The sequence below is a fragment of the Ambystoma mexicanum genome, chromosome 13 (assembly GCF_040938575.1).
Source record: "Ambystoma mexicanum isolate Mex_15411 chromosome 13, UKY_AmexF1_1, whole genome shotgun sequence".
In the NCBI taxonomy this organism is placed as follows: domain Eukaryota; kingdom Metazoa; phylum Chordata; class Amphibia; order Caudata; family Ambystomatidae; genus Ambystoma; species Ambystoma mexicanum.
This window is the reverse complement of record NC_090938.1, coordinates 442,035,906-442,060,010: the sequence shown is the minus strand read 5'-3', so window position 1 is coordinate 442,060,010 and position 24,105 is coordinate 442,035,906. Positions and strand designations below refer to the sequence as shown.

The following is a 24,105-nucleotide window of genomic DNA, read 5'->3' as shown; positions in this document are numbered from 1 at the left end:
GTATTGGCGGCGCTAATGACTTTACCGCCGGATTTAAGGGCTACCGCCCAACACCTGATGAGGCCCTAAATATTTGAAACAAAACATGTCCTGTCTAGCAGAATGCTAATATGAAACATTTTACAGGTTAATGTTAAGAGATTTGTGTGGTCTTGTGATTTATGTTTATGGCTTCTGAGTTTTGCGACTTGGATTTCAAACTGGGTGCCTCAAATTTTTTGGGAATTCCCTCAACTTGAACCCTGCTGTTGCCAATTGTTGAGAGGAGTTGTAGGAAAATAAAACCTATAAAAGCATATTCACAGTCTTTAATGTCTTATTAAAAGTATAACAGACTTGCTAGAAGTGCAGGTACTGTTCCATTTAAAGGATAGCAGCCCTGCTGGGAAGTGTTGGCTTGGGATCTGCCCTCTCAGCAAGCAGTGCACATCATACCTGCCCAGGAATGTGGGAGAGGAGATCAGACTTCACGTCCATTCATCAATTTTCCTCTCTCCTGTGACTACAAGCATAGGTGCCAAGTAGATGGGGCAGAGAGGCAGTTTCCCCGGTTCTTCTTGAACAACAATGGCAGGAGTGTCATTTTTCTACTGGGGAGATTCTGCAACCAAAAATCTGAATTGAGTGTCTGTCATGATATTACGAGACCAGTTGGCCTCGTTATGTGGGAGGGACAAGTTGGGGTGTGGGGCTTTGAGCGAGGCCACATTCACACCACGCAGCATCGTGCTGGGGCGAGAAGAGGCATACGGCTCGCTAAACGACATGATCGGCAGAATTCCGCGCACCAGCACCACCCTCTGCCAACAGTCTCCAGCCTGACAGAGTGCTACAGCACCTCGCAGGAACCCTGGTCTATGGCGTTTAGTCCAGCCCGCCCCTTCAGAGCTGCAAAGTCATCAGATGGCGAGGGAAGAAAAGAAAAAGAAAGAAAAGCAAAAGGTTAATTTAGAAAGTCCTTGAGGGAAGCACTTTCAATACAGTGCTCAAAAACCCCCACCAAGCCCCAAGTATGCACCCCATGATCCAGGAGGACGGATACGGCCCAGGGCACCACACGAGGGGAAAGAGTACACCTTGCTGCAGTGTGTCCACTGCGGTGCGTGACCAGAAGGGCACGCAAACATGTCATCAGACGATATACCGGCTGCTGTGCCGGCCCGACCTTCACATTGCCCAAGGCGACACCATCCCATGGCAAGTGCCAGTGACTTTCGATCTCACCGATACAAGAAAGCTAGGCCCAAGGTGGGCCCGATGGGCAAAGGAATTCAAAGTATACATAGGAGCCATGCGGTATGTTGAGGAGGAAAGAAAGAAGAACTTGCTGACACTGGCGGTAAGCGCAGCAGTCCGGGATATTCTCTACAAACTGGTTGATGAATAAAAGGTGACATTTCAAGATATTCAGTAGGCTTTAGCCTCATATTTTGCACCGCACACCAATGTTGATTACAAACGGCATGTCTTCCATACCACGACCCAGGAACCAGGAGAGACAGTCGACAGACAATTTCGTCATGCGGTCACAAATCTGCATGAAACATTGTGCTTTTCACCGCTACTCCAACGATGAGGCACTCAGATCTCTAGTAATATCAGGTGCGAATCACCAGAATTTAGAAAAAAACTATTGCAGAAACAAAGGTCGTTGGATGAAATCCTGGCCATGGGCAGATCAGACTCTGCTATATCCCTGCAAGTCCAGAACATGGGGAAACTTAAAATCGTATCCTCAACCAAAGACCCCGGGTTTGTCCAAAAGTTGTCACCCACGCAAGGGGATGGCACCAGTAAGTCCAACATGACATGCTATCAGTGTGGTTATGAATACCCACATGAAGCCTCGTGCCCGGCCCTGGAGCAGAAGTGTGCGGCCTGTGGATGAGAAGACTATTTGCGAGCAGTGTGTAAAAACGCACCACACGCCATGCAGCGTAATCCAACGCCACCTGGTGGCAGGTGGCACACGAGATACCATAGGGAGGAATCCAGAAACACCTGCAACCCAAATGCCCACGACTCCAAGAAGAACAGACCTACAGACAGGTACTGCAACAAAAACTATAAGCTTAAGTACCAAAGATCTCTGTAAAGGAAGACCTCACATCGCCAGAGACGACAAGTGAGACATGTGGCAGCAAACTCACAATACCAGAGTGATTCATCAGAGTCATCAACTGACCACAAAAGAGAGGCTACATGTGAGGATCACATAACACCACAACCAAAGAACATAGCCCAACACTCATTCTGCAAGCCCTCAATACTCCAACAAAATTCCTCATTGACACAGGGCTGACCGTAAATGTCATGAGCGGAGAGACATCCAACAAGCTCCTGAAGCCCCCGAAACTCAAGCCTTCAATGGTGGACATTTACCTTTACGGATCTGACACCCCACTTGCTGGTAAGGGGGCATTCACTACCATGTGTACACACAAATCGCACATAGCCCGAATACAGCTGTATGTGCTTTCCACGTCGGCGAACAACGGGTGTATACTAAATTTTAAAACGGCATTGGACATGGGTCTGGTCCATATCCTCTATCGCATTATTGGCGCACAAGTACATGCCCCGGACGGTGTTGTGGTTACAATGTTCCTGAATTTGTTCAAAGGCCCGGAAAAACAGAGAAACTGCAAGGTCAAACTGCACATTGACCCCACTGTCAAAAGGGTTTCCCAACACTACATGAGAATCCCTATCAACACTCAGAAACACAGGTAGAAGAATAACTACGCCGACTACTAGACCTCAACATCATTGAGCGGGCGAGAGGCCCGACACCCTGAGTTTCCCCAATAGTCCCAGTGCTGAAGAAATCAGCGGAGCAATCCATACACCTACGCGTCGACATGCGCAGGTTGAATGAAGCTATTGAGAAGGAAAGACACCAGACACCCCCGATCACTGACATGATCCACTTGCTCAGCAGTGCCACGGTTTTCTCTAAGCTTGATCTTAATAAGGGGTAACACTAACTGGACCTGGCCCCTGAATCCAGCTACATTACAACCTTTGTGACACACATGGGTCTATTCAGTTACAAAAGACTTAATTTTGGAAATCTCTTCTGCGGTTGAAATATTCCAGGATGAAATACACCAGATTATAAAACACATACCAAACTGCTTGAACTACAGCGATGAAATCCTTGTCTTCGGCAAGTCCCTGAGTGAACATGATGACACCTTATACCGCATCTGTAGGGCATTAGAGGCTGCCAGAGTAACATTGAACAAGGACAAATGCGAGTTCAGGAAACACACACTAACATTTTTCGGACACATATTTTCAGAGCCAGGGATGAGACCCGACCCTGAAAAAGTGGCGGCTCTGACTGAAACATCCAGACCTACCACCGTCTCCGATCTTAGGTCTTTCCATGACTAGCCAGCTACTGTGCCAGATACTTGGAAAACTACACCACCGTCAGTGCACCTCTCCAGTTGCTTACCAGAGTGGGGTAGACATCTGGTCACCAGAGTGCCAGGCCAGTTTCGTAGATATTCACACAAAAATCGCATCTGCAGCAGATATGGCCTTTTTTAGCTCCACAAACGACATTGAAGTGACAGTGGATGCCAGTCCAGTGGGGCTCAGAGCCATTCTGTCGCAATTCAACCCAAAGAAGCCGCATGTTAAGCAAGTGGTCACCTATGCAAGCCGCAGCCTTACGGACACGGAACAAAGATACTCCCAGGCAGAGAAAGCGAGCCTGGCGGGGGTCTGGACATGTGAGTATTTCCACGATTTCTTATATGGCAAGGCTTTTACCATATTTACCGGTCACCAGTCCCTTCTCACAATCTATGACAGTCCGAAGGCCCGGATGCCTCCAAGTATAGCAAGATAGGGTCTCTGATTACAGGACTATAAATTCACGATTCATCACAGGCCCGGTAAGGGCTGCTGCATCATCCACAGGGGTCACGAAACAAGTGCCCTTGATAGCCAAAGAATACCTGAACTATGTCATCCACCAAATGAAACCATTCACAATCCCATGGACGACGCTCCAGCAGGAATCTGAATCCGACCATGCCCGCAATATCATAGCTCAATGTATCCATGGGGGGAGCATGAGGCATGCCAAGGATATGGCCAAACACTTGGAGCAACAGATCAAGATGACATACAAAGCTTGTGTCTGGTCCAAGACGAACTCACTGTCACTGTCAACATCATCTTCAAGAGCTGCAAAATCCTCCTACCCAGGTCACTATGCCAAAGGGTTATTGATCTCGCTCATGAATGTCATAGAGGTACAGCGTCAACAAAGAAGCTACTCCGCCAGAAAGTATGGTTTCCCCAAATTGACTGCAGGGTTGAAAATAAGCTACAGAACTGCACCATATGCAGAGTAGTGGCCCATCCACCGATACCTCAGCCGCTGCAAATGTCTGACCTGCCAGAGGGTGTCTGGAAGGAACTGGCAATTGATTTTTTTAGTCCCATGAGAGATGGATCCTATGTACTTGTATTAACTGATGAATAATCATAATTCCCAGAAGTCCAAAACATACCCTCCATGGCGGCCATGGTGGTCATCCCTGCATTGGATCGATTACTCACAGCCTACGGCATCCCGAAGGTCATCAGGTCAGACAAGCATGGTGGAAAGGTTCATGTCTAGTATCAAAAGAACCTTACAGGTTGCTCAAGTCACTGGAAAGCCATTCAAACAAATCCTATACAAATTCCTAAGAGAATACATACACACCCCACATTGGGCCATGGGCAAGTGTCCAGCAGAGCTCATGTTCGGCCGACGGATCAGGACACGACTATCACAGAACCCAGCCGAAGACCTGGACCGCCCTGACGTCTGCGTGGTTAGGTCACGTGATACGGCCGCCAAACAAGCAATAAAAGAAGTGGCTGACACTAGGAGAGGTGCCAGCCCATCGACCTTAGATGTTGGGCACTGCATACTGGTGAAGCAAGCAAAACAAAGAAAGGAAGACTCCACATTAATTCCCAGGTCGTACCGTGTCACACTGGTAAGGAACTATGATCACAGCGAGTGACGGAGAAGGATGGTCCATCACATGCAATGTCTCTCACTTCAAGACAGTGAGGGATGAATAGTGCGGGGAGAGCAGCACAGATGAAAAATCACGAGGAGAATCTGATGTGTTCTATTGGGGTGACAGTGAGGAGTCAGAAGAAGAGTGGGACATGACAGACGACCCTTGCCAACCCACTACAAGGACGAGCCCTATAGACCAGTCAACATGAATGCCTGTGAGGATCAAGATAAAGCCCACAAGATTGATTGAAGAAATGGACTAAACCCCTCTTCGCATTTAAGAAGGGGGAAGGTGTCATGATATTACGAGACGCGTTGGCTTGGTTATGTGGGAGGGACCAGTTGGCGCGTGGGGTGAGACAAGGGAAGTGACAGGGAACAGGAAAGGGAAAGTTAGTATAATAAAATAAAGTGTTGTGGAAAGACACGCTGTTTCCACCTCTGTCATTGCAGGCCCGATCCGCACCCCAGTTAGTGGGCCAGTTAGAGCGGAACGCTACCGCATTAACGTGCCATGCTCTTCAAAATCACTGCATCCAGCTGGCCCTCTGGTTCCTCTCCTGCGGTTTAGTGAAGTGATAGCATGCATCTTGCAAAATTTGCAAGTGCTGCTCACTTCAAAGTGGGAAGGCCACCTCATCATCACCCCAGCCTTGATTATCTGGTGAGCGAGGGACAGGCCAAAGCTGTTTGTGGGCATGGGAGAAGTAGGGAATCCTAAAGCAGAATGCTGAAATGCTTCAACAGGTTAGGAGACTGTTGCTTGGATGATGTTTAGACTTCCCTGTACATTCTATGGCTTTTCTTCCCAATTATTGTTGCTAAATGTGCTGTGAAATGTGTTGTTTTGACCTGAAGATAGATTCAGCTTGTGTGCTTCACTCGGTGTGGGAATGTCTGCCCCTGTAGCATAGAGAAAAAAATGGTCTCTCATGATTACCGGAGTACTTACCACACAAACATCTTCGCACTAAAAATGCAAACAATTTTCATCATGAAAGTCAAACACATTGACTTTGTTCAAGACTATGTTTGTAGCACTTACTAGCACCGGCTTTGCAGTTTCACTGGGCAAGGTGAAAATATGCTTCAAGTTGCTCACAAAAAAAGTACACAAAAAATAAGCTGCACAAACCTGGCTTTGTTCTGAGCTGATGGTTCCAATAATATCTTTTTTTGTAAATAGTGTGCAAAACATTAAAGTGAACAAGGTGGGAGCAGGAGGCAGACATTCCCGTAGAAAGCCTTGGATCCATCACCAATAGCCCCTCCAATGCTCTGTTTTCTAAATGGGTGTGATCACGTGGCCAGGCTCATAAGAGTCATGCGAATAGCACAGCCATGAATGGCAGGTTGTTGTTGTGGTGGTCGGGAGGGACAGCAGCCAAGGGGATTGCTCAGTTTCTACGTTGCCCGTTTCAGCTCTTGCCAATGTTCCCATGGTGCCACTGAAATGGCAGTTTACCTCCGTGTCAGCTTCAACTGGATGGCAGCGTTCCTCTTCCAACTCATCACTAATCAAAGGATTTCACATCCATATCCTTCTGACAGGAACACCCTGTGTCAGGGATATATTTGTGTTGTTAATGTTTTAAAGAAAACCCTTTCCCCCTTGCAACATGACCCTTTAAAGGGGGCACACCTCCCACATCTTACCCTGTTTACATCCAAACCTACAACTGGCCCACATGGGACGTGGCTTGAATCCGAACCCCATCATCTACAGCTGGTGTCATAACGCCAGTGGTGGACTGGCCTTCAAGGAACTCTGGATATTTCCCTGTGGCCCTCTACCCCATGGGCCTCTTGTGTGGTATGACGAATCTGCCGATGCCGTCACTGCTTCCCTGGAGTGAACCTTCCGGTATGTGGCCAGGGAAAGACAGAATCTACCTGACCCTGGAGGTGGCTATCTGTGGGAGGACCATATGAGGGAAGACAACCCTCGGGGAGGCGAAGTAAACTGGCTAGGTCAAGAGAGATATTTCCCTGTTTCTTTAGCCTCTGGTAACACCCACTTGCCGCTCCCCCCTCCCCCATTCCTGTATGGCATACTGTAGTGTGGGTGTAGAATCTCCAGTCATAACCAATCACCAACCGCATTTACATTGCCCTTTGCTTGATAACACTGAGACGAGGAAGAGGGCTGGAGTTTGTCCCCGATCACTGTGGGCGATTTGTCGGTTGCGGTGGAACAGTTGAAGGCAACAAGATGTAAGGGAGACCCTTGTTTCTCCATGATAAATAAATCTTGCCCACCTTTATTATTGGATGCCATATGTAAATGTGTGAACTGCTCTCTCCTGGAGGGCCCATTCCAGTTGACATTAAAAAGGCTTGGGTTACCCCCATCTTAAAAAAACCTGGTCCTGCAGTTGAGGTGCCGCTCAATTACATAACGAATACACCATTCTTGTTACAAATCCTGGACCGCATTGCCTACAGCCAGATTTCTCAACATCTGAATAAGTATCCTATTCTCCATCGTTACCAATCAGGCTTTAAACAAGGTTTTGAAACCAATACCTCACTTTTAGAGTTGAAGTCGAGGCTCCTGGAGCGTGTTGACAGGGGATTATCATCTATGTTAATGTTACTGGATCTATCGGCCGCTTTCAATGTGGTTGACCACTCCATCCTGGTCGCCAGATTGGAAGAAGTATCCAACTTTTCCCCAGTTGCAGTTCAATGGATTAGCTCCTTCTTGGACAACAAAGAAAGTCGTGCCTCAGTTAACTTTGGTGTTCCGCAGGGTGTGTGCATCTCTCCCTGCTTATATACAATCTTTATGGCCCCATTTTCTGCTCTCCTGGAGCAGGAGGGGGCGAGGTTTACCAACTACGCCGACGACACACAAGGTGTCATCCCTATTGTAGGCACTCACTCACAGGATGAAGAAGATCTTATTAGAGTGTACACTATGGTTGAGAATTGGATGGTGTGGAACAATCTTGCTTTAAAAAGAGATAAAACCGAGTTGCTGATTGTGGGCACGCATTCAATGCTGGCCAAGCTTGGCCCGTCCTACAATAACTTTCATCTAGGAGAGATAAAAATAATCCCCCAAAAGAAAGTTAAAACTCTGGGAGTGATTTTTGATCAGCAGTTGAATATGAAAGCACATGTTGGGAGTCTGGTGTCTGCGGCAGGTTACTATATATTAAGCTTTTGGCTGACCTCAGACCTTTCATTTCTCAGGCTCACGCCGAGACAATTGCTAGAGCAATTATTGGTTCAAAAATAGATTACTGTAGCAGCCTTCTGGTCGGGCTTAGCGAAGCTGACACCAATAGACTACAAGTAGTTCAAAATGGCGCTGTTAGGGTGGTCGTGGATTATCTCGCCGCAACCACGTCTGGGCGGCTAGACGATCTTTGCATTGGCTCCCTGTAGAGGCTTGTGCCCTCTTTCGACTTCTGGTTGTTACTTTTAAATATAGACATGGCCTTATGCCATTGTATCTGCAAGTTCTCATTTCTAACAAGGTGAACAGCAGATCTCTCAAGTCCAGTATCGAGAACTATTTGATCCTCCCTAGATGCAGAACTAAGATGGTTGAAAGTGGAGCCTTCTTTATTGCAGCCCCTAAAGCCTGTATTTGTATTTATTTATTTATTTATTTATTTATTTATTCATTTATTTATTTATTAATTATTTATTATTTATTATTTATTATTATTTATTATTTATTTATTTTATTTTAATATTTGTATTTATATTTATAGAACGCACCAGGCCCGAGTGCTTCCGGGCACGTATTTTAGTTACAACATGATAAGGCAAACAGAGCGATAGAATTACAGTTAAATTACAGTTTAGAATTACAATCAGTTAAAGATATTAACATATATACAAAATGCAGTTACGGGGTGAGTAGTGGGTCATAGCCTATGTACAAGAGGTGATGTGGGTGGCTAGCGCATGGGGGGTGGTTGGTGAGTAGGTGAAGGGTCTTGGGCAGGTAACCAGGCTTTGGCCCTATTTTTGAAGCTGTGGAAGGAGGGTTCAGATCTTAACGAGTTGGGGAGCGAGTTCCAGAGTTTGGCCGCCATTACTGGGAAGCTGGCTCCGCCAGATCTTTGTAGGTTGAAGAGTGGTATAGAGAGGCAGTTAGTTTGTGCAGTTCTGTGAGGTCTGTTGGTGTTGTGGAGGGTGAATCTCTTCGCTAGGTAGGAGGGTGCATGGTTAGATAAGCATTTGTGAGTGAGAGCAAATGTTTTTAGTGAAATTCATTGAGGGACGGAGAGCCAGCGAAGGTTGCATCTAGTGTCTGAGTTATGTTGATTCCTGGGGATGTTGAGAGCTGCTCTGATAGCATTATTTTAGAATATTTGTAACTTGTAAGTTGTAACTGCTGGTACCCAAATAGAGGGCGTGACAGTAGTCAATTTTTGACAGCACGAGGGCCCTGGCAAGTGTGACACAATTGGCTGGTGATAGAAAAGGTCGGCTAGCTGTAATGAGCTTGCAGGTGTATGCCACTGCGGAGGAAACTGCATTGGTTTGTCTGGCCAAGGATAAAGTAGAATCGAGATAAATCCCTAGCGTTTTAGTGTCCTTAGAGGCCTTGATGGCATTACCATCAATGACGAAAGAATTGAACTCAGGGGCCAGTTTGGATAGTTTTTGGGGAGAGCCGAGAACGAGGAGCTCTGTCTTCTCGTCATTTAGACAGAAGATGCTGTCATTTAGACTGGAACATGCTTCCCCCTGATCTCTGAGGCCAGGATTTCTTGGAGCTGTTTAAGAAAAAACTGAAAACTTGGATGTTTTCCTAAACTTTCGGGGCAGTTTAGATTGAGGATTCACCCTGTCTGAGAGTCTTTTTCTCCTTTTTGTCTATTCGTTTAATGTTTTGTTCTCGCCCTGATGCCCATGGGTCCATGGTTGCGCTATATAAATATCTTAAAGTAAAGTAAAAGTAAAGAGTAATGTAGATCACTAGAACCAGAAAGCAAACACTGCATTCTAGTTAATGGTAAAGGTTAACAGGTGCTGGCACATTTAAATGCACCACAACTGGAGAGAAAGAGAGACTCACTTCTACCAACGTCGGTCGGGACGCCAAAGAAGAGCAGGCTGCAGTGTGGAGCTGAGAAGCTGCTGGAAGTGCCATCCAGGGAAGTCTGGAAGTGGAAGGTTTACCTGGCTTGTGCCACGGACAGCAGGAGCTGTCAGGTGAAGAAGGAGGCAAAGAACCGGAGAGCAGACGGGATGCTCTCCCAGCCAGCAAGCAAACTGCAGCGAGAACGGTGAGACGCGAAGGACGCCAAAGTCGCTGAGACCGGTGAGCCCAGCGAGTTGGGACACTGGGGCACTTCCTGGCAGATGCTGCATACTGTTGATTAACCTGGTAAGCCCAAACAGGGGAGTTGGGGCACCGGGGCAATTGAGCAAAGAGACTATGCCAACTGAAAAGGGGCCGCTGGCCCAATATATGAAAAGTATAATTAAAGAATCTTGGAACTATATAAAAGAGAAGGTAATTACGGATGAGAAGTGAGTCCAGGACCCGCACCCAAATACTGAACCAAATAAGAAAGTCCTGGCAGGAGAGTTAACCAGGCACACAGCGAGTTTGGGAGCCTCACGCTAGTAAATAAATGAGAGAGTCCTGGCAGCAGAGTAAGCCAGGCATACAAGTCTATGGCCCGCTCACAATCAAAATGGTTGAACTTGGGAACAGGGGAAAGCAGTCTCTCAAATGTGTGAATTCTAGGGGAACGAATTCCCCCCTCCACCTTTTGCTGTGAAGTCAGTGCATTGTGAAAAGATCAAGAAAACTCAGGAGAAGAAGCATATCCCTTGAGCATGTGATTTGTGAAACCTGTACATTGTGGAGGAACTAAGGAAATTATGAGTTGTGAAACTGTGAGATCTGTGAACTGTGAAAAAACTAGGAAAGCTCAGAAGCACACTCCTTGAGCCTGAGAGTTGTGGAACTGTGAAAACCTCAAAGCGAAGAGCCATACCCCTTTAGACTGTGGAATGGTATAACCCAAAAGGAGGTCAAGAGAGCTTGTACATCTTGACTTGATGAACTGTCTAAAACTGAGGAAACTCAGGGGGCGAGTTACCCCCCCTTAAGAGTGTGCAGTATGTTAATGTGAAAGTGAAGAACATTGAAAAGATAGAGAATTCCAGTGGAATGGAAGACCCCTTTGTAATGGTAGAACTTGGTTAGTTTTCTTTCACACTTTAGAACTTTATGTTGAGACTTTGGAGAGAAGCTGTAGGTGATCTGCTGACAGATATTTCCCCCTTCACCTTATATTGAGTTTAGTGTGTGAGGGTGAAGTTAGGATTTTGGACACAGGACAGAGAACATTTAGTTTCGGACATTCTGACACAGACGTTCCTTAGTTTTGTTGTGGCCAGGAAATCCATCCTAGAGTTAGGGATAGGTAGGATTTACCCAAACCTCTTATTTTATCAATAAAAGTCTTTAACAATCACCATAAGTGCCACTGTGTCCAAGTCTTGCTCTTGATTTCTTACAGCGGGTACCCTGGATATCCTACTCTTCCAGTCACCAAACCCCTTTCCTTTCACCTCTCCTCCTCAACACATCCCTTTCCTGGGCATAGAACCCCCTAAACTCTGCTTAGTTGTGTTGGGCTTTTCTCACACATTGTAATCTGGTCCCACTTTGAAAAACATTACCAGGGCCATATTTGGTTTCCAGTACACCCCTGTATAACACTTACACCTCCAAATATGAGAAGGTTTAGGATTCGTAAGCAGAAATAATGATCTCTCCCTTGCATTGCCTGACATCTGGTCAGTCACCCAGGATTTGTGCTAGTGTTGATATGATGCCAATGAAAACCAGATCTACAGACCTCTTAGCCTGTTGAGTTTCCTGGGTGGCGTGATGAAGTCACTTGCCTGGCTGTAGGGGACATCAAGTGTGATGATGGGACTGGGGATTGTATGGGGAGGACACTCACATTAGACCAGTTAAGGGGTTGGTGCACTTATGAATGGCATGGCAGCTTCCAACTCTGAAATTCACGAAAAATATAGAACCAATCATAGAAGCCACTCTCATGCCCATAAAAGAGAATTTTCTGTATTAATGCCATAGGACAGTTTATAGACATTGATCATTAAAAGAGTTGAACACTTCAAGCAAAGGAATCAAAATCTCGTTTATGCGAGGAGCAAACCCTCCCACCCCCTGCTCTGACATTTTGTATTTGCTTGAAGAACAGGGATCTCAATTTCGACTGGAAATTACTTACAATTTAACACATTTATAGATGTTGGAGGCATTCCCATGAAGGGTGCCTGTACAATAGCTCACACATGAGAACAAGTGGGAAGACTGTTTAGGAGGGTGTAAAGAAAAGTGGGATACATGGCAAATACAAACAGAATATATATCCCTACCTGACCTCCACACCATTCTCTCCTGGGATGCTTAGTAATGTAATTTTGTATATTTAAATAGTACTCCGATTTAGTTTGAAGCACTTGCTCTCTTAGGTTAATGTTACCTCTGTTAAGTCGCCTATTTTGATATGTAACATGTCCACATTTGCTCCAGTTTTAGGCTTTGTGAATTAGGTGTAAGCTAGCAAGTGTAAAACAGGGAAACTCACAACCCTCCCCTTGGCATTTAGTAATCTCTTCTGAAGGAGTCCTCAGAAGTCATCACACCTTCAGAGTTCAGAAAGAACAATGATCTTCTTCCCAGAATCTATTATTTAATGAGATCTGGAAAAGCATTTAGAAGAATCCTTGAGTGTAGCCAATGCATTGCACTTTTATGAATTGTGAGCATTAGCTGATGCAATGCATTAACCACCCATGGTCCTCTCCAGCATACCTCCCAAGTACCACGCACGCAATACGGACCAGCCAAAAAACACATGAAACACACAAACACACACCCAACGAAAGAAATATTTGCATACAACAAACAACAATCCCAGACACTGGGCCTTACTTCTCCGGGTACAACAAGCCAGCAGACACAATCTAAACTCAAAGATGTAGATAAAAAGTAAAGAGGGGGATTTACAAAAAGGGGACGTACTAAGCAACAATGAAAATGTTGTCTAGAAATTCACCCCAGTCATGAAAGTCCCCAGAAAGTCATTACAAAGGGGGTGTCACTAAGCTGTGGCGTTCAGGCTGCAGGCATCACTAGTTGTTGTGGATGGCTTCATTGTGAAACATTGACTGCCTAGTGTAGGTTCAAGCAAGGCCATTCTCCCCATTGCGACCACCCAAGGGAAACCCTCAAAATGAACAAAACCCCTAAGGTGGTCAAGATCTGTGGCTGGAGAGGACGACGAGTACGAGACAAGCGTGGGCTCCAGGAGGAGACAACTGCTGGCACGGGCTCCAGGAAGTTCTAATAGGGGACAAACTGTAACCTGGTGCAGGAAACTAACGAGTTAAAAACTGATACAAGCACAGGATCCAGGAGATGAGGAACAAAGAATAGGAAAACATAAGCCATGTAAGGACAGGGGAATAGGGAAAGAGAAACAGAAGTAGGGAAAAGTATCAGAACAGGGAATGGGTGACCTGAGCATTGTGACGTGAAGACCAGAGATCCAGTGCTTTCTTTCAGGCCGGTTGTGCTTCCCTCTTTCTAATGGTGTGAGGTACCCCACTTGGTCAAAAATACAGAATCCCCAAAAAAAGCAAATTTTGGGGAAACTATGGGCAGATGGATTCTCAACACTGAATTCAAAGGGGAGAAAATGCAAGAGTATCACAAGTTTGAAAGTGCATTTGACATATTAAATTAGCAATATAAAGTTAGTACAATAACTTCTAAAATGACTGCATATTAATGAAAACTTGTATGGGCCCCTAAAAATGAGCAAACAAATCAGCATAGATATGTTAGGACAAATAGCTTACGGTTTTATAAAATGTTGTATGTAGATTGGTCTATAGATTCTCCACAACTTCGCGGACGATCTTTAGGTGACTTCCAATGCTCTTTGCATGGCGGTTAAATCTTTTACTCTTAGAGTGACTACGTGGCTGCAGAAAGGGCTGAGTTTTTGATTCTGGAGTGTATGCAGTTGATCTGCTTCTCAGGCTCTTCTGAAGCTCTTCTCAAGCCATGATAGTGTGGATTTGAGATGCACTATCTTTGCTAGTCCACCATTTCACAATGCTTCGCTGACCCAACGTACAAGAGCGAGGTGCAAACTCCCATGCATGTAGCACACTGTCCTACTGTAAAAGGTAGTGACATGCAGACTCATAGGGAGAATAAGGGTGTGACCTGTTACGCAGAGGACATGTCCATTTTACTTCCTATGATCATCCTGATACCCGCAAGAAAATCAAATAGGGAGTAAGGGTATGCAGGTTTCTGCCCTTTAGTGTTACCGGCTCTGCTCTGCTGCTGCGTTCACGCTAGCGGCATCAGTAGTCGCTGCCACAAAGAGAAGGAGCTCTGTGAATGAGTTCCATGACCTTAAAATGGTTTTAAATATACAAACATAGATCTCTTAGTATACAGTAATTACTCACTTCAAAGAGAATGAGAATAACAACAAAAATATCTGTTTACAAACAACAGATATATTTTTCCTTGATTTGCAATACTGCACTTACACAGGAATATGATATGTTTTAGCATGCTATCAGGCATACATTTGGATTTCTGTTTGTGTTTGGAGTATTTGATTCGTTAGGTTGGCACTTCAACCAGAAGTGACAGAGAGCAGAAACAGACAACAGAGGCAGTCCCATTTCAGGGTGACTTGAGATAATGCGGGCGTATGGCGAGGAGATTTGAAATAAAGTGTACATTTTAGGCCTTTGGTCAGTGGTTACAGGAATACATACTGTGACGAAGCCCCCTGCCGGTACCTTCGTATAGTGGCCAGGATACTCTGGGCGCTGGGTTCCTAGACAAACCAGTAATCGAAAAATACATTTCCCAAAATGCCCCTCAGAAACAGAAACAAAACCGATGCTAGATCCAGGAAGCGGAATTAGGGGCTGGGGAAAGAGTGGCCTTGAAAAACACCCAGTCCTGCCACTTAAAACAGGGATGAGAGCCGAAAACCTGTCATAGGTCCCAAATATTGTAGTTAAGCAAGCAAACTACCCTCACATGGACTACATCTCCAACAATGCCATTCTCTCCCAACCAGAAACCCGGAACAGATAAGGGAAATTAAATGATCCCTTCAAGGTCCGGGAGGCCATAGCAAAATCCTTCAAGGACAGGGAGACCCTGGGAGAAACCTAAACACCTGCTAACATGCTTGCCTTCACAACAACAGTACAGCATGATCTCCTCCACACAAGAAGCCTGTTCAGCTTCTCACTGCACACACAGTTTCAAAACAGCCACTAGTGTTCTTATATAGAGAGCCCAAAACCTCTCAGCATCAGTCTGAGTATCAGGAAGTGAGAGAGCCCAGCTAATCCCAATTCTCACACATTTTAGGCTCACAGCTACAGACTATCATCCCTAATTCCAATAAAGGGGAGGGGGGGTTGTTGCTATATAAGTCAAGCAGCCTGGTTCATTGTGGTGGTAGACAGGAGCAGGCGGCTCCTGTTGGGAGATTGCTGGAGGGGGAAGATTACCAGACAGGGGAGATTACTGCAGAGGGTAGATTGCTGGAGAGGAGACAAGACGAGAGGAGAGCAGAGAAGAGAAGAGGAGAAGTGCTGCAGAGTTTTTGGTGACTGGAGACAGAAGTGTGCTAGAGAGGAGAGCTGGAGAAGAGGCAGCAGGAGCGATGAGGAGGTCATCTCTTCAGAAGAAAAAAAGTAAAAAAGTGGTGAGATTTAAAGGTGAGAGAAAGGAAGGAAATAAGGAGTAAGCTAAACCAGGAGTGGCGTGGACGCCGTTGGTAGTTGCAGAGGGAAGAAGGTAGGAAGTAAAACCAGGAGTGGATTCGAAGTCATTGGTAGTAACAGAGGAAAGAAAGGAGGAAATAAAACCTGGAGTGGACTTGAAGGAGACAGTGATGAATCAGTAGGAGGAGGGGGTTAGCTGAGAGTGAGGAGAACGAGGATGACACGTCTTCAGATGAGGCGAGTGAAGATTGTCCACAGGGGAGACGAGAATTGGAAGAGAAAGAAGAACGCCATAGAAAAGAGATCAGGATTTTATTGAGATATTGAAAAGAGAGGCAAGGAGCCAGAAGCAAGCTGGCCATCTACACATAGGCGGTTCCAGAGGGCCAGATCAGGCCCTAGGCAGGTCTAACAGGTGGGAGGAGGTTCCAGTGGGGGGGTCAGGGAGCCTATTGACAGTTTAGAGAGTTGATGGGTAGTCTCGGGAGGATAGCTCAGCGGCAACATACTCACCTTGGAAGCAAGACAACATGGAGCAACACAGGTTCGATCCCGGGGTCGGTGCTTAGAAACGGCTGGGTATTAAGCGCGTTATAAACAACCTAACCTATCATATCATATCATATAATGGGTAGAAAAGGAGTTGCAAGAGACATTTGTGCAAGGAGGCAATGCTAAATTGTCAGAACCGGCTGTGAGTGGGAACAGTAAGCGATCACACACATAGTGACTTGATGCAGGGGATGAGTTTGGGTTTTGGTCCTTTCCTCTCATCTGGAAGCTGGAAAACTAGAGTGAGGACGATTGAGCAGAGCGGAGCATTGCACGGCCCACCAATTGAGTGTATGGTTCATACCCTGCATGGAATCCCCAACAGACCGCAAGTGGCGAAATAACCGAGATTGAGAGAAGATCCCTTGAGGCTCCTCCACGGTTTACATGGGCTGCGGAGCAGTGCTGCGGCCCCTTGTCGTCTTAGAAAGGCGAGAAAGATGAGTTCTGTGCCGGACCTCATGGGCTCTCATGGACGTTAAGCTCAAACCAGGGCCAACTATAGTGCTAAGAGGGTAGTGTTTCTAACGCCTCCAACACTACTAGCATTAATTGATAGTGGGGGGGGGGCATATTCTGCGATACAGCGCCTACTCCCAGCCTTTATATCCAGTTCCCATCCAGCAATATTAATATATTTATACCGCCTTTGGAAGTGTCTCACAAGTTTCCTGCCAGTTCACCAGTTTGGCGAGTGCAGCGTGGCACGTTTGAATCCTTCTCTTTTTTATTGGTGTGACTCCAAGAGTTTTTGAACAGCTGTTTATGTTCTGTGGATCAATAGGAGATCAATCCAGAAAAGGATGGTGTCTATTATGAATGATTTTAAACATGTAGATAAAGAGAAATCTCCGCTGCCATGCCATGATGTGGTGGTGGGAACTGTGGGCGCGATGGGCATGGCAGGTTTAAAGGAGATTGGTAATGGCAACGATGGTGGTCCTAAGCCCCTTTCCCTGAATCTGCCATTTATGCCTTTACACGCTGTGACTGCGCACTGCTGCCTCTGCGCCTCCAGTTTTGTCATCTCGGAAAGTGGTGCGCTTTCATGCTTCTCCCCCCACACCTTTCTCTAAAACTGCCTGTAAACCATTGCGGGTTTCTACACCAGCCAGGCCTAATGCTTCTGTTGGCATAGATGACATCGCTACCGACTTTACTAATTTTTCAGCCACTAAATCTCCTGTGAGGGTTGCTACGCCTATCGGCTCACCAGCCGTGCCGAGTCTGCAATGGGCCGAGGCAAAAACAATGAAGCCAGCAGCTTTTTTTATTCTGACCTCAACCATGGAAATTATGTATAATTCTTTGTCTTTAGTACACGAAATGACTCTTATTCATCGAATCGTCCTACAAATAGTCACACTGAAGATAAAGCACAATTGCTGGCAGAAATAACATCTCTACGTGCAGAAAACCATTGCTTAAAAGGTAACAAGTGCAGTAATTGACCAATATCTAGTAACCAATCTATAAGGCTATCGTATGTAACAATACATCAGAGAAGTTGGAGCAGCAAAAAAGGTTGGCAGGAAGGTCGACTGGGCTACATTGCAGTACTACCTTCCACTTTCCATTCCAGATTTCATTCATCTGCATAACACTTTCTTCACAATTTGTAACTTTTCGAGTAATAATGCTGATATTGGCCCATCCACCCCTCATCCACTGTTTTAGTTTATATGTGATGGCCAGAAAGTAGGCGCCTTTAACTTTTTCTTTTATTGTAGAACAGTTACAAGCCACGCAAAGACACAATCAGTTGGCAATACATCATTTGCGGGCATCACTGGCAGCCCTGACCAGGACCGATTCATTCCCGGAATCAGCAGAGAAGTTGTTGGAAATAGACACTAGATCATCCACACAACAAAAGGTGATACTTTCTTCTACACCTTTATAACATGTTTCTATTCCTTAATGTATTGGTCTCTTACAGTATATAACCAAATCTTTGTGTGAATATAAATTAAATAGGAGGCCATATTCTGCATAGATTCTGACCAGGCCCATTTTTTCATTTATAGCTTAAAAAATTAAATAGGAGGCTATATTCTGCATAGATTCTGACCAGGCCCATTTTTCATTTATAGCTCAAAAATTAAAACATCACCTAGATGATGGATATTGTAGGCATGGCTGTATTTGAAATGTTTGCACCCGATTATTGTGTGCCTCTACTCTCCTGCTATTCACCAGCACCCACTCCATATACAATATATGTATCCTAGCAGTGGAACGTTGTTCTCATAAAGTTCATTCATAATGTGCCATGACGGCCAAAGTGCAAGTCTAGAAAGCAGCTGAAAGGGTCCTTGATTCATAAAGTAAAAATGTTATGATTTATATCAATCCAACTGTTTAGGGATCACATTTCGTATGCAGGGAATTCACCTCACCATGTTTTGTACCAAAACATCATTGCTTATAATACAATCTGTACTTGCACATCACGAATATTTGTGTTAATACTATATATTGTGCTGTATTTCCAGGCTGATATGCAACAACTGGTTAAGGATGCCAATGACACCACCAGATTTAAACATATAATTGTACCAAAGCAAGCGCTCTTCAAACATTTGGAGGGTGGTAAAGCTGCTCGACATTGGTGCAAGCTTCCTTTTGAATGGTGTCAGTGAGCTTCTCTTTTTCCCCAAATGAGTTTGCTGGTGCTAAAGGAGTAATGACAGCCAGAGCTGGGAGTGATGTCCTTGATGTGGAAAAGGTTTGATGCTTTACACGGTAGGTCATTGAAGAGTCTCATTCGTTTTCCAAAGCTAATGCTTAATCATCACTATGACTTATTCATTTTATTGGTTTTGAAAACTGTACAAGAAAATTGGGTACACACATGAATGAGAAATAAATACCAGTATCAAGAAAATAAAGCCTAATCCCTCAAGTGTGATACATTGTTGAATATCTAAGCATTCAAATGTCTGCTAAAGAAGTCAAATCAAGTAGTTATGGACATCAGAACCAAATAGGAAACTAAACATGTGTATTTTGGGAATCAACCTAAATCATAACCAACCTGAAATAACCAACTTTCCCTTGCTTTATATTTTGAGACTGCATCGACCGGATATCAAAAGGATAAAAAAAAATCCACAAATAGAGTTTAGTTTTTAACCCCTTAACTGCCAGGCTATTATGCAAGTCTATGCAAAAAGGACAAGACATTGTTCCATAGGACGCATCGATTGTGCCAAGCCACACCATATCCCCCCTCATAACAGAACCGTTCCCAATTTGAAAACTATAGTTAACTTACTTAATTTTGAGAGTACCTTTTCCGCAATGAGTGGACACCATATATACATGGTGGCCATTACGCATGAGCTGTTGGAGTATCAATTTGCTACTGCGTGAACAAATTCTATTCTAGACTAATAGGTAATTTGTTTCTAATAAATTTTAAAACCTGTCCCTCATATCCAATGCACATTGGCCGTACCTGGTTTCCAAGAAGACTAAGGGTAATTAAAGTCAGGGAGTGGGTATTATCTTTGGGGTGTTGTATATTTGTTACTGAGTATTCAACAAATCAGTGATGCATGGTTTTCAGGCAGGAGTCGTTGGGTCACCCATGTAAGCAGGGTCTGCTTTGGCATCTCTGGGGTCATGTGTTTCCAGACCTTCTGGTTATGTTAATTAGCAAAGAGTTTAAAACACTATTTCCCCCTATCCACTTACGCTTTCTATTTGTAACTGTGTGATAGTTTCTAATTTACAAATCAAACAGTTGTATCTACACAATTAATCTGTCAATCTTGTTTCTGCATGATTGCCCCATCTCCCATCCTCGCCAAACTGCCTGTCTCAACATCTCCTCAAAGAGAAATTAATTCCTTTGACCACTAAAGACCATACATCTTCTGAATGCAGTGCAAGAAAACAATGATTCATTTTCAGTTAAAATCTATCTTTTAAGCCTGTTTCATCCTTTGTGTACAAATGCATTTACATGTAATCACACATTTGTAAATTGGCATTTTTACTTTAGTTAATCCTGTATTTAATCTACAATAAGGAATGTAACAATGCCTATTCAGATGTCAATTTATATTCGTATGTCCTTTCTTTTTTTGTAGAAGTTTTTATATCTCTCTGCAAGACCAAGAGTTGACCTATTATGGACTGCTGGGTGATAAGAAGGAAGCTTGCCACCAAAATGTGCAATGCCAGTAGAGGCCTAAAGAAGGCTCTTACTTTTGAAATGCAGAATGGAGGATTACTATGTGTTTGTATTTTTGCAAACTTATTTATTTTATAGAATACAGCTATGCCATTAAATTGCATTTGTTAAATAAAAAAAGTTGAACAATTTATAAGCCTATGTTTGATTGAAGACATCTTATAGCCATAGCAATACTATATTAAAATATCAACAATTTATACCTGCAGTATTTTACATCATAATATAAACTAGGTAATTGTTAGCTGCTCTTAGTGATATTGGGAGAAGTGACTGTTGGCAGTCTGTCATGCAGGTAGACCTTTAACAGATTCTGTTTAGGTCACTGAAAGTGTGCATTTTAGTGCAGTGCTTTGTAATTTTAGGAGTTTATTGGGTGTGAGGCCATGTTAGCTAGAGGTGAGAAATGAAATGAGGGAATTTACAGGTTGGTTTGTGACAAAGGGGGCGGCAGGGAGGATTTGTAGTTTTGTACACTACATCGACAAACCTAGTTAACGACATTTGGGTGCTCTAGCACAGAAAGCAAAGATGGAAAGTGACAGCTGCAAAATTCCCTTGAGGTTTTCCAGTACACTATTCATAAGTCTTAACTAGACTCAGCCTAAAGTAATACCATCAGCCTTACTCAAATGCGACAAATCCTGGGGTAATCAAAACCCTTCTCCTAAATCTTTTGGAAGCATCTTGAAATAATTTAAACTCATTCTGGAATTCACTGCAATAATCATTCACAATTCCAAACCTATCCTAAAGTTCCCATGGAACCATCCTGGAGTAATCTCCAACCATCGTGAAGTTATCATGGGGTCATCCTGGAGTAATCCTAAAGTTGTCATGGGGTCATTCTGGAGTAATCCTGTAAAGTTGTCATGGGGTCACCCTGGAGTAATCCTGAAGTTGTTGTGAAGTCATCCTGGACTAATCCCCAATCACCTGAAGTTGTTGTGGAGTCATCCTGGAGTAATCCCCACTCATCCTGGAGTTGTCGTGGAGTCATACTGGAGTAATACAAGATCATCACTGGAAGTAATCAGAACTCATCCTAGAGTAGTTTCTGTGATGACTCTAGAGTCATCTCATTTAAATATTTCGGCCTATACACATACTTTAGGATGACTTTGGATGATCTTCCTGAATTATCCATGGATGACTCAAGGATGAAGTCATCGGATGACTCCAGAATGATTCCAGGATGGTCTTCCTTTTTGACTGGGGATCAGTCTCCTCTTCAAGAGCTGTTTAACGCCTATGATGTTGGCCCCCCCTGACTCTATTAAAGGGGAATAAAGCCCATAACTATGAACAGAGCTGCAGTATTTTTGTTACTCAGGATCTGTCTGCTCATGTGGCCTCCCCTCTTAGTGCTAGTGTTCTTCAGGTGGCTGAGAACCTGTACCTTGAGGGGGCAGAAGGGAGGGATTCCAATATGGATATAATTGTGGAGGTGGGAGCATGTGGAAGTAACCTGAGGGACGAGTTCCCAATTTTTCAGCAGGGGAAAGAAAATAAAGGGGGGGAAGTGCAGGAAGTGGAAACAAACAAATAAAAAAATAAAAAGACTGGGAAAAACAAAAACTCTAAGAGCTCTCGTGCATTTTTAAGAAAGTGGCTTCTTTCACAGGAACCTCCCCCAAATGTTAGGGTTTTTCTGTGCCCTCTTTTGGTGTTGACATGCTGCTGGAGGCCGGGGATCTGAATGACCAAAATGGGTTAGATTGTGGTGTGGGTGAATTGATGGTACCGGCACGCGTGACGGAGGTCAGTGCCCGGTTGGGTCATGGCTTGGCGTGCTCTTTCCCGTTGACCTGCCGTTGCCACCATTAGGGGTTTTGGTAGGTTGTGACCCTCCGGCTACTGAATTTAGACCATTGTTTTCATCTCACTTGTGTCTTCTGCCAAACCAGCCATAATGAATGATCAGGTCAGGTTTGATAACCTGTCTGTGCACCCCTATACTCCTTTTTCATGCTTTATCCTTATTGGCCATACCTGAGGGGTTGCACGCACTGATTCATCATTTCATTCTCTATTCTCTACGAAACTCTACGACTCTCACCAGACTTTAATATGTCCTTTTCGAGAATTGATCAGACCACTGACAACAGAGCTGAAACACTTGCTTTTAGCGAAGAGGAAGCACTCAAAATACTAGGTCTGATTAAATCCGCAGGAGCAGAGATCACAACAACCGACAAACCGGAAGCTTTGATACGACAATTGGAATGGAAAATAAGAAGAGAGATCAACCTTAAACTCCATGCATCCACCTTGGCGCAGTATTACACTGCCAAAAGAATACCTAGGGGCTTACGTGTAAGTTTAGAGCCAACACTCTGTAAGGATAATCCAGCTTTCGTCAAACGCTGGCACCAAATCTTAAACAAGTGCTCGCTTGATCTTATACTTTTGACAATTGAAGAATTAGCACATTCCCTCACTAACCTTAATGAGGATATAGAAGGTTTGAAAACATCCCTCAGCAAGGGATACACGGTGGATCAACTGAAACAAATCCTGGAAGAAATTAATCAGAAATTGGCAAATTTCAAACAAGAACTAGAAATAAAGAAAATTAGGAAGTTTAGACGCGACACCCAGGACTATAAGCTTAATATTGTGTATAGTTGGCAGTCATACTACGGGCACCTCTCCAATAAACCCAATTTTATCAACCCACGTAAACCAGATCAACAATCGGCAGAAAATACCTCATCTTACGCCTCAAGCGCCGAACTTGAAATTCTTCCAGGGCAGAGCAGCGAGACTATCCCTGGTCCTACTACAGAAGAACCAGCAGCTAACGCTACTCCTTTTTTAGAAAAAGGCCAATCAGAAGAGGACAGAAGAAAAAACCCACAACGGAAAAAAACGACAAAGAGACATTGATTGTCAATATCTCAGCATACCAGCTATCCAAGATGGAACTGAAAGTCCTCAAGAAAGGGTTATCCTTTGTTCCCAATAACAATAGTACTTTGCTTCGTGAGAAAATAGACTTTTTCAAACTAATGAGAAAGTTAAGACTTAAAGTCTTCTTTGACTCACAAGATGAGGATACAATGACTACGGAATCACATAAATATCTTGAATTGAAACCTAAGAGTCACTTCAACCCCCCAGTCCAGAATCATATTCTCTCTACTTTTGAGAAAACTGTATTACAGGATTTGAAGAAGATTCAGTTTAAAAATAATACACAAGGCAATTTCTCTTTGAGAGAACGGCAGACACTTAAAAATCTCCTGGATAATCAAACCATCATTTATAAACCAGCAGATAAGGGTGGAGCATTAGTGCTTATGAATAAACAGGATTACATTGATGAAATCGAGCGCCAGCTTGATGACCATGACACATATATGGAAGTACCCATTAACCCTACTGAAGCAGTAAGATCCCTCATCAAGAAGATTTTGGATGAGGCAGAAGCCAATGACGTCATCTCAGAAAAGACACGCCTGTTTTTGGAAAACAAACATCCCATCATGCCAGTTATTTACATACTTCCCAAGATACACAA

The 24,105-nt window shown here is 44.2% G+C and overlaps 1 long non-coding RNA gene across 1 annotated transcript in view; it reads left to right on the top strand.

Annotated features, from left to right (window-relative positions):
* Positions 1-20,664, top strand: part of LOC138521319 (uncharacterized) — a 95,472-nt gene extending 74,808 nt beyond the window's left edge. Inside the window, exons 2-4 of the long non-coding RNA XR_011283013.1 lie at positions 18,112-18,257; positions 18,877-19,126; positions 20,479-20,664. This is a non-coding gene — a long non-coding RNA (uncharacterized lncRNA). The remainder of the gene's footprint in view (positions 1-18,111; positions 18,258-18,876; positions 19,127-20,478) is intronic.
* Positions 20,665-24,105: the final 3,441 nt, after the last annotated feature.